Below are 15,618 nucleotides of genomic sequence, written 5' to 3'. Positions count from 1 at the left end.
TTCTGTCATCTTTATTCAGTAACCAACTTCCAAATGTGTAGGAAGCAGTTGGAAATATTGTGGCTGGAATCAGGCATATGTGAACTCTTTGCACCCCTTTATGGAATGCTGTTTGCTAAATTGCTCAGAACCAACCAACCAACCAACCAACCAACTCATTGTTTTCTGGTTGGTTTTGACCAATCACAGCCATGTATGATGTAGTAGAACCTCCCCGTCCTTCTCTCAGGAAGCAGCTTATGTATTCGAACAGCCAACTTTTTGTTAGCAGCACACAGCTAGTTCACTGTTGTTGTTACGTGTCATTGAGTCAGAACTAACCCATAATGACTCCAGTGAATTTTCAGAGGTAATAAATTGAACAAAAGGAGATCGTTCATCATTCTGTGGAACAACTGGTAGATTAGAACCATGTGCCTTTGAGATTGCAGCACAGCTTACCTACAATTAGTCCACCGGAGCTCCTAGTCCCCGATACCACTGGAAATATCACATCCCAATAGAAGACATTAGGAGAAATAGCTTGATAATATTGAAATTACTCACACTTTCTCACATTGCAAAAATGTTTCTAATTATAGAGACATTCTGAGAACAAAAGGTTTAAAAATATATCTGTGGCCCATATATCAAGTTACTATTTCTTTCAGTGACTGGATTCATTTAAGACTTGGAAATTGCAAGACCAGATCATAAATTAAACATCAAAAGTTCAACATATACTAAATTAAAAATTTTCCCTGTATCTTTGAAAATATGTAACATGAAAAAGTTTAATCTTTTAATGGTTAACGTCACATGTTGTTAAATCTAATCCTACTACATCTCTTTTTCTTTGTTTTCTCTCAAAAGAGAGAGGCAATTGCAAAATACTTGTAGAAATTAAAATTAACAGAAAAAAAATGTGCGTTGGTAGGATCAAAACATTCAGAGAAAAATATTCTTTAGTCCTACAAGGACAAATACTGTCTAAAACCGTTGTTGTAGAGTGAGTAGGAGGATTCGAGGTGGGGAGGGTAGAAAGAGAGGGATGAGGATGGTCAGGAGTGGGAGAGCATGTTAATCATAGGGCTGCACAATTTGATGGGAGGTGTGTGAAAGAAATAGGAAGGATTTTTTGTGAAAAACAATGCATTCAAACTTTGTAAATAAATAAGTGTAAATGAAAAAAAAATACATAACATAGGCAGGAAAAAAATTCAGAGAAAAATGTTTTTCATTTTTGGTGGTATATTAATAATAGTCAAAAAGGGCTGTTGTTTTTGTCATTTTGCACCATCAAAGCAGTTGCCTGTGACTTGCAGTACAATAGCTCTGAGCCCTGCCCTACCCTGAGCCAGTCTCACTGCTTCTGATACACCTTCCCACATTACCCCAGTTACTGTGTCTATCCATCTCATCAATGGTCTTCATCTCTTTCTCCACCTCTCCGCTCTTCCAAGCATGATGTGTCTCTCCAAGGACTGGACCCTCCTTGCAACATACCCAAGTATGTCAAACGAAGTCTCAGAATCCTTGCCTCCAAAGAGCAGACTGGCTTCACCCTCTCTAAAATGAACCTGTTTGTTCTCCTGGCAGTCCATGTATATTCAATACTCTTCTCCAGCACCATGGCTCAAAGGCATCAATTCTCTTTCTATACTCCCTAGCCATTGTCCAGCTCTGTGATGCATAGCAAACAATTGTGAAGACTATGGTCTGGATCAGACTCATCTTAGTCTCCAGACTGACATCATTGTTCTTCAGTACTCTACAGAGGTCCCTAACAGGGACCTCAATACAATTTGTCTTTTGATTTCCTCTCTGATGGTACCAAGAGTGTTGATTGTGGAGTCAAGCAAACTAAAGCTATTAACAATATTAATCACTTAATCATCCATCATGATGCTGACAATTAGCCCAGTGGTAAGAATCTTTGTTTTCTTGATGTTGAGCTTCAATTCATATTGAAGGCTGCCAAAAGCAATTATATGCCAAAAAGTCAATTATATGGCTACTTACTGATATACACTAATTTTATATATAATATAAATCATATATATAATTATATATATTATATCTATTATATAAATTATATATATAATAGAATATAATTAATATAATATAATATGTATATTATATATGTATATATAATAGCTCAATAAGAAATCAAAAGCAAAATAAATTCTGAAGACCTTGTGAATTTCATGAGGTACATGAACAATTAATTGTATTGACATGGTTTGCTGAAGAAGAGATGTAAGAAAAGAAAAGAAGAGTGAGGAAGGGAGGAAAAAAGACGTGAGGAAGGAAAGTGGAAAATCCTGTAAGAGATGGAACATAGTGAGAAAACAGTGAGCAAGCAAACTACACACAGAAGTGAAAAATGGCACTGTTATTTCTACACTCACTGGCTTTGGTTCAAAATATTGTAATTTTGTGTTAAAATGAAATATATTCATATTATACATAATAGATGCTCTCTGCTTTCTTAGGATGCTTATATCTTTACCTTGTGGAGATGTTTTGCTGATTGCAATCAGAATTTCAAACTTCAAAGCATATTTTGATTCTTGGAGTATGTTTGATACTGAGTCAATAATACACTTGGACAATTGCAGCCATTTGTAATCTACCTGGAGGAGTCTAGGCTTCACTCTCTTTATAGGTAGCTGCTGCTATATTGATCACAAAGTGCCTTATCAAGACCAATGCAGAGACCATGGCATTTTCTGTTTGCTAACTTGAATGAGTTAATTAAATCTTGTATGTATAATAAATATTCCAATTCTTCTGCATTGTTCGGGATTTATGTTGAAAAGCTCTGATTCACAGGAGCTTCATTATGCATTCTTCATAAAGTTACTATACGTTCCATGTGATTAAAGGTAAACAACCCTCGTATATATTATTGTTTGCGCAAGTTTATACTTTATGATTGCAATATTGAAAAAAAATATTAATGCTATAGAATTTTGCTGATAAGTCAGAACTATACTAATTTAAACCCTGGATTACTTTCCAATCAATTAAATAGTGAAAGTCATAATGTAGCATTTATTTAAGGAAGATAGCAAATATTTTTTAAATATGTTAATAGCCCAAGTAAATATTTTAGAACATCTAATGGCAAATATGAGTTTTCCTTTAATTGATAATTAAATGTTATTTTAGCTAATGAAATTGAATCCTATAGGTTTTTCTGTCTATTTTATAGACTAAATTCCAAAACAAAAAGCATATACTTTAGCTTGAAAATATTTAAAGTATTAACTACTACTAAATAGATCTGTATATCCACACACCACACTTACTTTTCATACACATGCACACACAACCTTTAATTCTTTTCTTTTAGTAGCTAACACCCCTTTCCCCCCAGAAAATGATAGGAACATATTCTAAACCTTAAGTAACTACCTGTTTCTAACTGACACTTGATCTTCAGGCCAAATTCTCTTGTAGGGAGAAATAGGACTCTGCCTAAATCAGATGTCACTTGTTTGCCTCTCCTGTAGTAACAAGTGGGGATGGGGGTAGGGAAAAAACTATAAATGAAAGTCATTATCCTCTGTGTCTTCCACTGAGAATTTATAGTTGCAGACTTACTTTCCTATGGGTCTCAATTACAAAATTACACTGATTGTAATGTCAGGGAAAGTCTCTACTGAGAATTCAAATTAAAGTGATCCTGGGTGGGTCATAACCTCTAGCGTTCAGCAGCATAAAATCTTCTCTGGAGCAAAGCATCCCGAATTCAGGCTGCTGTGGAGTTCCTAGAATAAAATTTCAATACCTCAAATAAACAAGTTAAAAATATTGCTACAAGTCTACTTAACAAGAACTTAAAAAAAAGCCAACCAAACAAACCCCAAACCCCAAAATAAACAAAAAAACAGAGACTTAGCAAAGCTATGATATTTTTAATTAAACAGTTCTGGAAAACTAAATTAATACATTGCTTAAATATATAGTATGTTGTCATTAGGCACTATTAAATGGGAACCAATTCATAGCTGACCCTCCAGCTGGTTTCCAAAGGCTGTAAATCATATAAGCCCAAGGTGGTATAGCACTGGTCTGTGCATTACAGAGGTAACTCGTGGTTGCTGTGAAGCTGAACACTGTGATACTGCTGTGCCAGTGTGATAATGGTCACCCATGGTGGACAGTGTTTGGTGGAGCTTCCCGATTAAAACAAGGCTGGAAGCAGGAGTGGCATCCACTTCAAAAATGCCTTGCCTCTGGAAAACCTATGAACATTGCTCAGGCCTTACATTCATAGGGTTGCTATGAGTGGTCTATGACTCGATGGCACCTAACAACAACAACAAAAACAGCAGTCATATGGGAGAAGACCACTTATCTTTCCCCTTAAAAAAACCCCAAAACCAACCAAACCAAAAAACCCAAATCTAATGGATTCAAATTACTTTGGATTGGCGGGTAAGTCCTTGTTACTAAGGCATCAGAGATGCTATGAGACAGATGAAAGTACTCTACAACCTTGAAACTGACTACAGACTTTTCAACAATCAGAACACAGTGAAATTAAATCTTCAAAGTTCAGAGAGAAGATAGTTCTGTATCAATAGATCAACAGAGGGCTACCAAGGGCAGATCAGCTACATAGAGATCTGTGTTCCTGGATTAATTTGGAACGATCAAAGAAATCATTTTTTGAGACTGAATTTATTATTTTTATGAATTAATTCAAAACAAAGACATTGTGACAGTAGTTTGCAATAAATTTACTTTGTTAAAATGAATTTATTTGAAGAAATATGATCCTGCAGGAAAGTCTTGCATGCTGAAAATACTGATTAATGAGCAAAAATCTGATTAATATGACAAAAAGTATTAAGACACATTTTGTGTTTTTAATAACATTAATATTTATTGTAAAAAATAATTAAATTTCTGTAATTTTGAGAAGGAAAAGTGCTGAAATGCTCTGTATTTAATTTCCTCTGAGATTATTGTAGAACTTTTCAACTAAATATTCAAAGTAAAATTTTAAAAATTAGCACTAAAGGAATATAAGAAATTAAGTATATTCAGTTTGGTGTAAAGTTAAAAAAAATAGCATATTAAGAGTCATTTCAATTAGTCCAACCGTGATAATTTAAAAGAATAAAATTCTTGTGTAGTGGAAAAAGTGTAAAGAAAAGGAAAGACTCAAGTTAGAAGTTACTGCATAGGATTAGTGAACTGGGAGGACAGCTTCAACTACTGTGAGTAGTTGACTCTCCAGCAGCTTTTTGGAACTGGGACTTGCATAGATGAGATTGTCCATCTTTCTCACCCTGAATAATTAGAATAGCCAGAGAGGCACAGCTTTTTTGTCAACAGAGCAATACCTACAGACTAGGTCTCCAGAGCTAAGATAATGTGCAACTCACTGTGGTCTAGGCCACCAGCTAGGAATACATAATGCCTGGTATGGAGTTTGCCATTCAATATGGCTTTTCCAGCATAAATGAATGACTATGTGGATGGACAGGGGCATGTGAATGGGTAGGGTATGTTAGCTTATCCATAAAAGAATTAGCTATTTACCATCGACAAGATAATTGGCTAGTCTCAACAGTCTACAAGATGATTGACTAGTCTCATTAATAAGTTGAACACCTCTAGCTGCAGAAATAGAATCTTCCTCAGAAAGAAAAGAAGAGTCCTACCACACCCCAATGAAGCAGGAAGCAGGACAAAGATAGGACATGCTTTGGGATGGCAGAAGCAGTCATGGCCAAACTAGAGATGTGACGGTGATGTGAGATGAAACCTTGGGGCAGGGGCAGAGGAGGACATTGGTGTGTGGTGGGGTGAAGCCAGTATGGGAAAAACTGAGAACTTTGTTGGATGATTGGAGAGGGAAGCCAAGATTGGCAGAATTGAGAACTAGAAAGCATTGTTCTACAACCATGAATCCTGAAGCTGAGGCACCTGCATGCACATTTCAGGAACTATCTTGAGTGTATTTTGCTATTAATCTGAATGATAAGCTTTGACTTCCCCAATATGTTTCTGTGGACCCACCAAAACAGTAACATTGCGTTAAATGGGTAGGAAGAAGTATGTGAGCATGGGAGAAGTGCCAGACCTCATGGGAACTGGTTTTGTGTTACTGATGCTGTGGACAGGGACGGTTTCCCCTGTGAAGTTGGTAGTAAAGATTAGATAGGGTTGTCCCCACATGACCCTTGCTCTTCTTACAAATGACCACCACTATCTACTGTCTGATAGTGATCAGACTGATCAAGACCACAAAAGATTATGGACAGAATGGAAGAAAGATGCAGAGCATAATGTTTAAAGTATGAAAATGACCAGACTTACTGATCTGATAGAGACAGGTGAAACCCCTGGGCCTACGGTCCTTAACAGAAAAATAACTCAAACTCATTGTGGTCAAGTTTGAACCAACTGATAGCTTACCCTCTATTAGGTTCTAAGGGTGAAGAATCACATGGAAGGAGATTGTCCTTCTCCCTTTGAGCCACTGGTGAATTTGAACCACAAGAGAGGAATAGCCTTTGGGTTAGCAGTACAACTTCCTACAGATAAGCCTGAGACTTTGTCTTTGTTAGAGACTCTTAAAGACAAGAAGTGAAGCCATTCATGCATTATCTTACAGCCAAACAAACAGCCTTATAGAACAAACAATAATATTCATGAATTACTGAATATTCATCAGAATAATCAATCATAAAAGAGCAAAATGGAAGCTCATGAACCCTAAACAATCTCAGAAACCATGAAAGAGCAGGAAAGGAAGCCAGAGAAAGTGGGGAAACTAGGATGAAGCAGGAAGAGTGCTATTACGTTGATAGAACAAGTGTTTCAAAAGATGTATAGATTGTTGAATAAGACATTAATTTTCTTTGTAAACTTTCATTGAAATCACCATGGGGAAAAAAAAGACAAAGTAATCAATAAAATGTAAAAATGAATAGTGAAATGAAAACATACCATATGTAGAAATAGATTAAATTTATCAATAACCATAGCCTACAGGCTTTGGCCAAGATAGGTACTTAAAATATTCATCTGTAATAGCTTAAAAATTAATTTAATGAAAGAAAATGAATAATTAAGAAAAAAGAAAGTAAATGTTAAGCAAAATAATGCTACACTCATTTGATGTAAAATAGATTTTGCAGAAAAGTATATGTAGGAATCACTATATAATGAGGACGAGTTCAATTACTCAGAAGCTGTCATAATTGTATAAATGTCTGTAATAAAAAGCTTGAAAATATGGAAAAGAAAAACTACAAGATGTTCAAAGACAAAGTTGACAAATCTCTATTACTATAAGAACTCTCTGCATGAGTATCTCAACTACGATTAGTTATAATGTATTGTAAAAAGCACAATTAACAAGGTTGATTAAATGCACACATAAAAAATATCATGTACCAATTCATTAGAGAACATATATTCTCTCAAGAGTACTTGAGATGTTTGCAAAGTATAAATGTATTTGGTTCTGAAACTAATACCACAATGGTGAGAGTAAGAGAGAAAAAAATCAACTTTAAAAACACAGACCTTCAGTAATTTAAATGTACATATCAAAATAATGAAATTTTTAAAACTTGTATCTTAGTGAAACAAGTTTACTAATTTGGGAACACTAAAAACTATTTTTGTTACAATTTTTAAAACTATTTTATAAGATTCCTGATAACCATTAAAATAGGAAATCTCTTCCTCATTAATCTTTCAACAATATTGCCGTTATTCTTCGTGGATGATCTGATAATACTGAAGTTGGTGCCACAATCAGGAGTTATAGTAGTGTTGTCTGTATTATGTTACACTGCTAATCAAAATACTGCATGTCTCCAGCAGTTCAAATCCATTAGTACCTCACTGGGGAGAAAGAGGGCCAGTTTTCTCCATTGGAAGATGACTTTGAGTCAGAACAGATTTGATGGTAGTGATTTTGCGTTTGCGGGTTTTTTTTTGTTTGGTTTGTTGTTGTTGTTGTTGAATCCAAACAAAACTGGAATTTAACTAACAGAAAATAGATTGATTCATTATTTTCATCCTCCTAAACTATGTGCTTATTAGCCTTGGGGACTCATAATAACTACTTTACCAGACTGAATATAACTGTCAAAATTCTTAGACCAACTTGAAAGTAAAAGAAGTCAACAGTAAATACTAACAACTCAACACTAGGAACCTGGACTCTGAGAGGACTGTTACGTGGGATGGCTCCCAAGAATCTGTATAGATTGATGAATTTCAAAGGGGCATGAATATTACTGAATCTCTGGTTTCTTGATACCACCTGAACCACGATTCTAAATGTACCTTCAGATTCTACTTAGCTGTCAACAGGTAAGAACAGCAAAAAAGTAGAAAAACAGTACCTATTAAAGACATATTTGATCACACAGAGTGAAATCAAGTGCTGCCAAGTGGTCAGGTAGCAGGGCAATGGGAAGCTCTGGTGTCCTAGTCAATAGTGAGTTAAACTGACAAACTGAAGGCTGAACCTCCTCAGTTGTTTGTATCCACTAATAGATGCACAATTTCCCCTCTTGTGATTTACAGCCTTAGAAATTCAAGGAAAAGCCAGCTGTGAGAGAGGCACCTTGATGGAATGCAAGCAAGAGCTAAAAGATACAGCTGTGTGATTGGGAGTACCAAGATCAGGAAATCTGTGGTCAAGACAACTGGCAGGGCTTTACAATGATTGGTTTGGGGGGGGGGGGGGGGCGGGAGAGTTGGAACAAACCCATAGCTGACCCTCTTGCAGGTTTTCAAAGGTAGTTAGGGGGGGGGGGGGGGGAGCTGTTAAACTGTGCGGGTAAAAGAAGTGATTGACAATTTTGTCATAAGGTTGTTATCTTGAAACATTTCCTGAGGGCTGATGAGGAAATGTCTGATAAGACTCTTGTATCAAGACCTTCCCTGAGGAACAGTCTTTCCAGATCTTTCAACCATTTGAGAAAGAAAAGTGGTTCCTTTGTTATGGCTGGCTGGCTGGCTTGATAATTGTAAAGAATTTTTTTACTCTTTACTTGAGTCTGTCTAAGGGCTTGACAGTTGCAAGAGAAATCTGCTAAATCTATGATGGAGATGAGGTGCAGACCTGAACCCATCATTCTGATGTGAACCAAATGCCTTATATTTTTAACTCTCCCACAGATTGAAAAAGATGCTTACAGTTAAAATGACAAATGGCAAATTGAGGAGTGAGTCCGATTTAGTCTGTGGATGAATGGGAGAAATTATATGCATATAAAAACTATGAGATCAACTTTTTGCAAAATACAATAGAAAAGACAGAAAAATGGAGACGTTTAAGATGATTGAATCATTAAGGAAGTAAATGTTTCTTTGATATGTAAAATTTTAAACTTTTGCTTATAATTACATTTTTATACTTCATATATTTTTAATGGTCTATGTTTTTGGTTTAAAGAAAAATGTCTCTAAGGCTAACCACAGAAAATTAGACATAGCAGCTCTTGCTCTACATTTTCAATTTTTAATTTTTTGCCTTACACAAAACATCAAAATTGTAATTGGGGCAAATAAATGGTTTCAAAAGAATATGTACTAAATGGATAAGAATTATTCAGAATATCTATCATTTGAGGTTAATAACATCCACTAAGAATTATTAATAAAACAAACAATCTCTTTAGAATCAATATTACTTCAGAGAAATGTGTAAATTTTTTTCTAGAAAAAACTGATTTCAACTTGTTGACAAAAGTGGTAAGATGAAACATGAACTGCACAGAATTAACGTTTTCAGCTACGAAGCATAAATAGCACGTCCTCAACATTTAAAATGGTAATTGTCAGTCATGCCATTAACTTTGTGGAAAGGAATAAAAAAGAAACCAAGCTGACAGCTAGGTTGAAGGAAAAGAAGGCATTGTATCTTCAAATAATAGCTGGCATAATAGAAATTCACAGTAACTCTTTTGGAAAAATACATTCTCATTGATACAATGTCTGTCAGATATGTCAGTCATGTGAAATGTTTAACTTGCCCAGGCAAATAAGGATGCTAAAAAAGAGAAAAATCTGCCTTGAATCTCCTCACAGGGAGATTAAAGATTATCTAGAAAAGCTATACAAGTTTCCTTCTTTTCATTCAATTTGGTAAAAATGTTCAGAAAGGAGGACGCAAACTTTACACATCTTCTCTTTTAGTTCTGACAACATTTATAGTGTTAAACTAAGAGGATTTATTTGTTCTCATACTTAACTGGTGCTTTGAGAATATTTCTCAGGGACCACTTGGTTCTTTGCTCCTGAACTCAGGAACTTTGTACTTTTCTATTGAAAGCTAGATATTACCAGTTGTGGCCCTTTTTGTAAAAAAAAAAAAAAAACCAAAAAAAAACAACACTGACAATTTCAAGGTGATTGTTGTTAATCAATTCCACATATAGCTCTTATTTTTCTGCTTCGTAGTTGCTATGCATGCAAAGTATCCCTTTGAATAAACACAGTTCTCATACTTAATGTCCTAGATATTTTACTGTCCATTGGATCAGTACCGTCATGGGTCCTAAATCTTGGTATTTCCTCTGTTTTCCTGGTTTTGACTTTTTATTCTATCTAACTCAAATATCTGATAGACCTTGCCAGACCTTATCACTCACTTGTTGCTAAATGATATTGTTTGGTTCCAAAAATAAAGTGAAAATTAATTAGTGTCATGAAAGTAAAGGATGGTCAATGAGATTGCAAAACAGATCATGACTTCATCATTACTTATATATTATCATGACTTTATAGCAGCCAAACCATTGAGAATGATTATGCAACCAGTACACATCATTTAATAATCACATCTTGTATAAAGCTGACCTTGAATCTTGGCTTATATTATTGCCAGATAAACATCATTAATGTACAAAGTAAATGCAGAGTATATTTTGTTCTAATATTGTAGTGTTCTTATTCTTTTGTACCTTAAGAAATTCAGGAGTTTTCACACAGAGCAAGAATACTTAATGCAAACTTTCCCAAATCCTTTTTGCTCTAAGCTTTTTGGAAAATATTTAGTTACTATTTCCATTATATCATATTGATAAACTATTTTCTCTTCCAAACACAAAAGTGTCCAAATGTGTAGATTCTCTAGACCATCTTTATTTCCTGCTTTCTAATTGTCCACTTATTTTGTAAATTTATCTCTTACTTACAGTATTTTGCCCAATATAGCCACTATCAGCCAATATACAAAATAAATTGTCTAACCTCTTCTCATGGAGCTAGGTATATGTTTTAATAAATAAAGGTAAAAGTTAGCAATTTTCTTCTACTGCTAAATATTGATGGCCATCATTCAATTACTTTCTCATGGCTTTCTTGTCATAAACCTCATCACTAAAACAACACAGAATATTTTATGGTATCATTAATGTGATGTTAGACATCTGATTTCATTTGTTTAGCAGGAAGACAGCCTGATGCTGAAAGTCATCCCCACCCACACAGACACACACATTTTGTACGTCAAATCTATTGGGCATTTCCTGGGACTTGTGTTTTATTTCTCATTAATTCAGAATTGCTGTCAAAGAAACTCCAGTTGGAACTGACTCATCCCTGACCCTCGTTGGGTTCCTGAGACTATACAGGGCACTGGAAGAGATTACTCCCTTTTTCACCCTCTGGGTCACTGGTGGATTCAAACCTCCAGAAAGATGTAGCCTTTGGAAATCTATACAAACCATCTAAGAACTTGACATTTTGATATATACAAAACACAGCTTTTCTGCTTTGATTTCATTAGCCATGTTATAGGGTCACATCTTGCTACAAGGATCAAAGATGAACAATCCTATCATATATTAAGACAAAAAAGCTGGTGAAAATATTGGTGAAAACCACTCAGGACTGTTAAAAAAGTTCATGATTTTATCAACTATTACAATTTTGTAGGTTTTAGTTAGAAGATGATGGTAACAGTATTTAAGTACGCATCAAAATAGAACATACACTTATTCTTGAACTTATTTTTTTTCAGATGGAAAGAAAATGACCCAATTAGCATTTAGAATAAATGGCCAAAATGAATCACTGTTAAAATCAATGAGGTCAAGGGTAGCAAATTGAATGTTTCTCCCTTTTCTATTTTGTGTTTGATGAAGTTCTAAGATAATCAATTCTGAATGATAAATATCAAAAGTATCTTTTACGGCTGTGCGTGTCTTAAAAGCAAATGTCCCTTAAGTAATGTGACTTAAAGACATCAAGCATCCTCAGTGCAACATCTGCTTCTCCAAGTGCGTAACTGATTCCATCAATTGCTTCACTAATATTTGGTCATCATGATTGGTCCTTAGTAAGATGAGAACGAAGGCTATTATGGAAAAAATTTATACCATCTGGTTGGGAAAGGACTGTTGAAAACATTACTGTAATCCTTATTTGGACTTACTGAGATGCAGGTGCTTACATGCCAAGACTTCCTGACTAGTTGTAAGCTCAATATAAATTGTAAACATGGATTACTAAAAAAACAAAAGCCTCAAAAAAAGAAAGAAAAAAAAAAACCAAAAAAACTTCAAGGAATAACAAAGTCAGTCTTTCTTACATACTACAATTATGAAAAATATGTTTTCCAAAATTGGATTTTTTTTCTTCTCAGAATGAATCAATAACTTGGTCTCAAATATTAGGAAATTCTGTATTTTCTCAAATATGAATTCCTCTCTTTAGTTGAAAGTCTCTTGTGTGATGAAAATGTGATACAGTGACTGCAACAATGGCCTTGAGTGTGTCAGAGTGTGTGGATGGCACAGGATTGGACAAGGTTCAGATCTGTTGTTCATAAGGTTGCCATTAATCATATGCGCCTTGATGACCCCTAACAACAACATAAGAAATGAGGAGCAAAGAGGTAGCCTTTGAAGTGTGGCTTGGAGGAGTTGAGTTTGGTTGAACTTCAGAGTCCTGAGCACGAAAGAAGTTACAAAAGGGAGTTACAGTATACTTTTTTTCAATTGATACATAGCTATAGTGAGAAATGATTCTGATGAGGAAGGAAAATTGAAAGGGTACTTTTTTTTGCCAAGATAATGATGAATTAGTCTTATCTCACTACAAATTGCATACCAACCTCCTTCCAAATGATGTTGGCTGCATGTTTTATATTAAGTATCTATAGTGAAGTTAAGGATGACAGAAGAAGAATAAATGCTTTTGAGCTTTGGTGCTGGAGAAGTCTTGACATAACATGAACCAGCAAGAGAACAAATAGGTCTGTCTTGGAGAACGTGAAACTAAGCTGAGGCAAGGATTTTTACGCACTGTCTCACATATATCAGGCACGTGGCCAGGAAAGACCAGTCCTTGGAGAAGGACATTATGGTTGGAAGGGCAGAGGGGCAGGAGAGGAAGGCCCCAAATGAGATAAATTGACACAGTAACTGTGGTATTGGAAATAGGGGTGTTGGAGATAGTAAGACTGTCTCAGGATAGAGCAATGTTCAGAGTTACATGAGTCGTAAGTACAATATGGTCGTGATGAGTCACAGGTGACTCAATGGCACATAACAACAGCAGCATATATATGCTTGCCATTGACATTGAACTGAACTAGAAATATCATTGTCAGCAACCTTACAAAATCCCAAAACTCTCCCTAGGAGTACGGACTAACTTTTTCCTTTTTTGAAAAAAACATACCTCCCTCTATTAACACAATGTCCTCTCTAATGTCCTTGTTTGTAATGAACACAACACTTGAAAAAGCAGTATGATCTATCTTCTTTAAGCAACACAGTGACTGAGTGATGGCATTTAAGCATATTGTTAGAGTTAGTGCAGTATACACAGAAATTTTGGCCACAGAGTAAGTCAGACAGACGATTATGCTTCCTAGGGGTTATTTTTCATGTTTATAAGTGGACATAAATACAGACAATTCAGAGTAGAACAAAATAGAACTCAGCGTGGCTGACTTAGTGAAAGAAATAAATTTTAGACTTAGAAAAATAATTTTTTTTCAAAAAAAAAAGGATCCTAAGAAGTCCAGGAGTTAGTCTATTTTTGCTTCATTTGTTGTCAAGGGGAGTCTGCTTCTGACTCATTGATTTCTACTCCTCTTTGAGTCATGCTCCCATTCTTCTTAAGTATGCCTTGGTTTCCTGAACCATCATCCTTCTAAGTCAGCGTCTCTCAAGGCAGCTGCCATGGAGGAGCACCAGCTATCAGCTCTTGATTAAGAGCGTCTTAGCCCTGTTTTTCCCCATTATGTTTGTTTGCTGATGTGGATCATGGATCTTCCTTTCCAAGTAAACTGCTCTGGTGGGTGCCTCACCCCAGGGAAGCTGGTAGGATTAGGTTGAACAACTTTCCCATCACAAAAGGAGCAGTTGTCTTTTGTGTTGTTTCACAAGCACAGCACTATAGGATGCTGGACTCAGGAAAGAAAACAGTCTCCCTCCTAAACTCAGGAGGTGTTCCTTCATTCCTATTACCTGAACGGATAGATCTTCAACAGTTTCAAAAGGAAGGATTACTTTGAACTTCAAATTATTAATGTCCAAGACCAACGTTTGAATTGATTTGGCTGCTAATGTTAAAACAAGAAATTAATTAGGATATTTACAATCACCCTTCCTATTCCTCTTAATCTTAAGTGACCAGTCAGTCACCATCATCCTATCAGCTCATTCATCTGATGACCAATCTAATGCCCTAAACCGCTTCTTTCTATATTACCTTCCATGCACCAGACATGTGACTTTGAAATGTTCTAACTCCAAGATCTTTTTTCTTTTCTTTCTTTTCTTTTTCTTCTTCTTTTTTTTTAAATCTCAGTGAGAGCCAAGGTGATATAGTCTCTGTTGTAGATTTCAAAGGTGAAAGAAACTTCATGTCTTTTGATACTGAAAACTAAGGTCCAGGAGGTAATACAGGTGAATGTTTTGTTTTGTTTTTATTTACTATGGAATTTGAACCATTTCTCTTCCTTACTTGCTTCAAAAATAGCAGCTTCTTTGAAGCTGATGCTAGCCAGGTATTAAAACTGTCATGTAAGTCTACCCGCGTAGCCTTTTCCAACCTCTCATATGTCTATAGCAACAGCTCTTTCAGTGAAGAATACTTTCCTTCTGTCTCATGCTTTTATAAAATTCCTCTTTCATTACACCCGTCACCACCTTAGTGACTTCAGCTTCCATATCTTGAGATAAGGCAGCACGAGATGACAAAGTAAAATATTATAATGAAATATGCACGGAGTTGGAGCCAAAAAAATCAAAAGGGCCGAACTCGCTCAGCATTTCTTAAGCTCAAGGAACTGAAGAACAAATTCAAACCTCAAGTTGCTATAATCAAGGATGATTTCGGCAGAATATTAAATGACCCAGGAAGTATTAAAAGAAGATGGAAAGACTATATTGACTTACTGTATTGAAAGGAATTGGCAGACACAGAAAAATTTTATGAAACAACATATGAGCAAGAGCCTATGGTGATGAAAGAAGAAGTTCAGGCTGCTTTCAAGGAAATAGCAAAAAATAAGGCCCCAGGAATAGATGGTTACAAATTGACATATTTCAGCTAACAGATGCTGCCCTGGATGTGCTCACCTAGTTGTGCCAAGAAATCTGGAGAACAACCACTTGGCCAACTGACTGGAAG

Source organism: Elephantulus edwardii, unplaced genomic scaffold, assembly GCF_000299155.1.
Source record: "Elephantulus edwardii isolate Elephantulus edwardi_28Jun2011 unplaced genomic scaffold, EleEdw1.0 scaffold00014, whole genome shotgun sequence".
Lineage (NCBI taxonomy): Eukaryota > Metazoa > Chordata > Mammalia > Macroscelidea > Macroscelididae > Elephantulus > Elephantulus edwardii.
The sequence above is the reverse complement of the archived record's forward strand: the minus strand, read 5'-3'. Positions refer to the sequence as shown.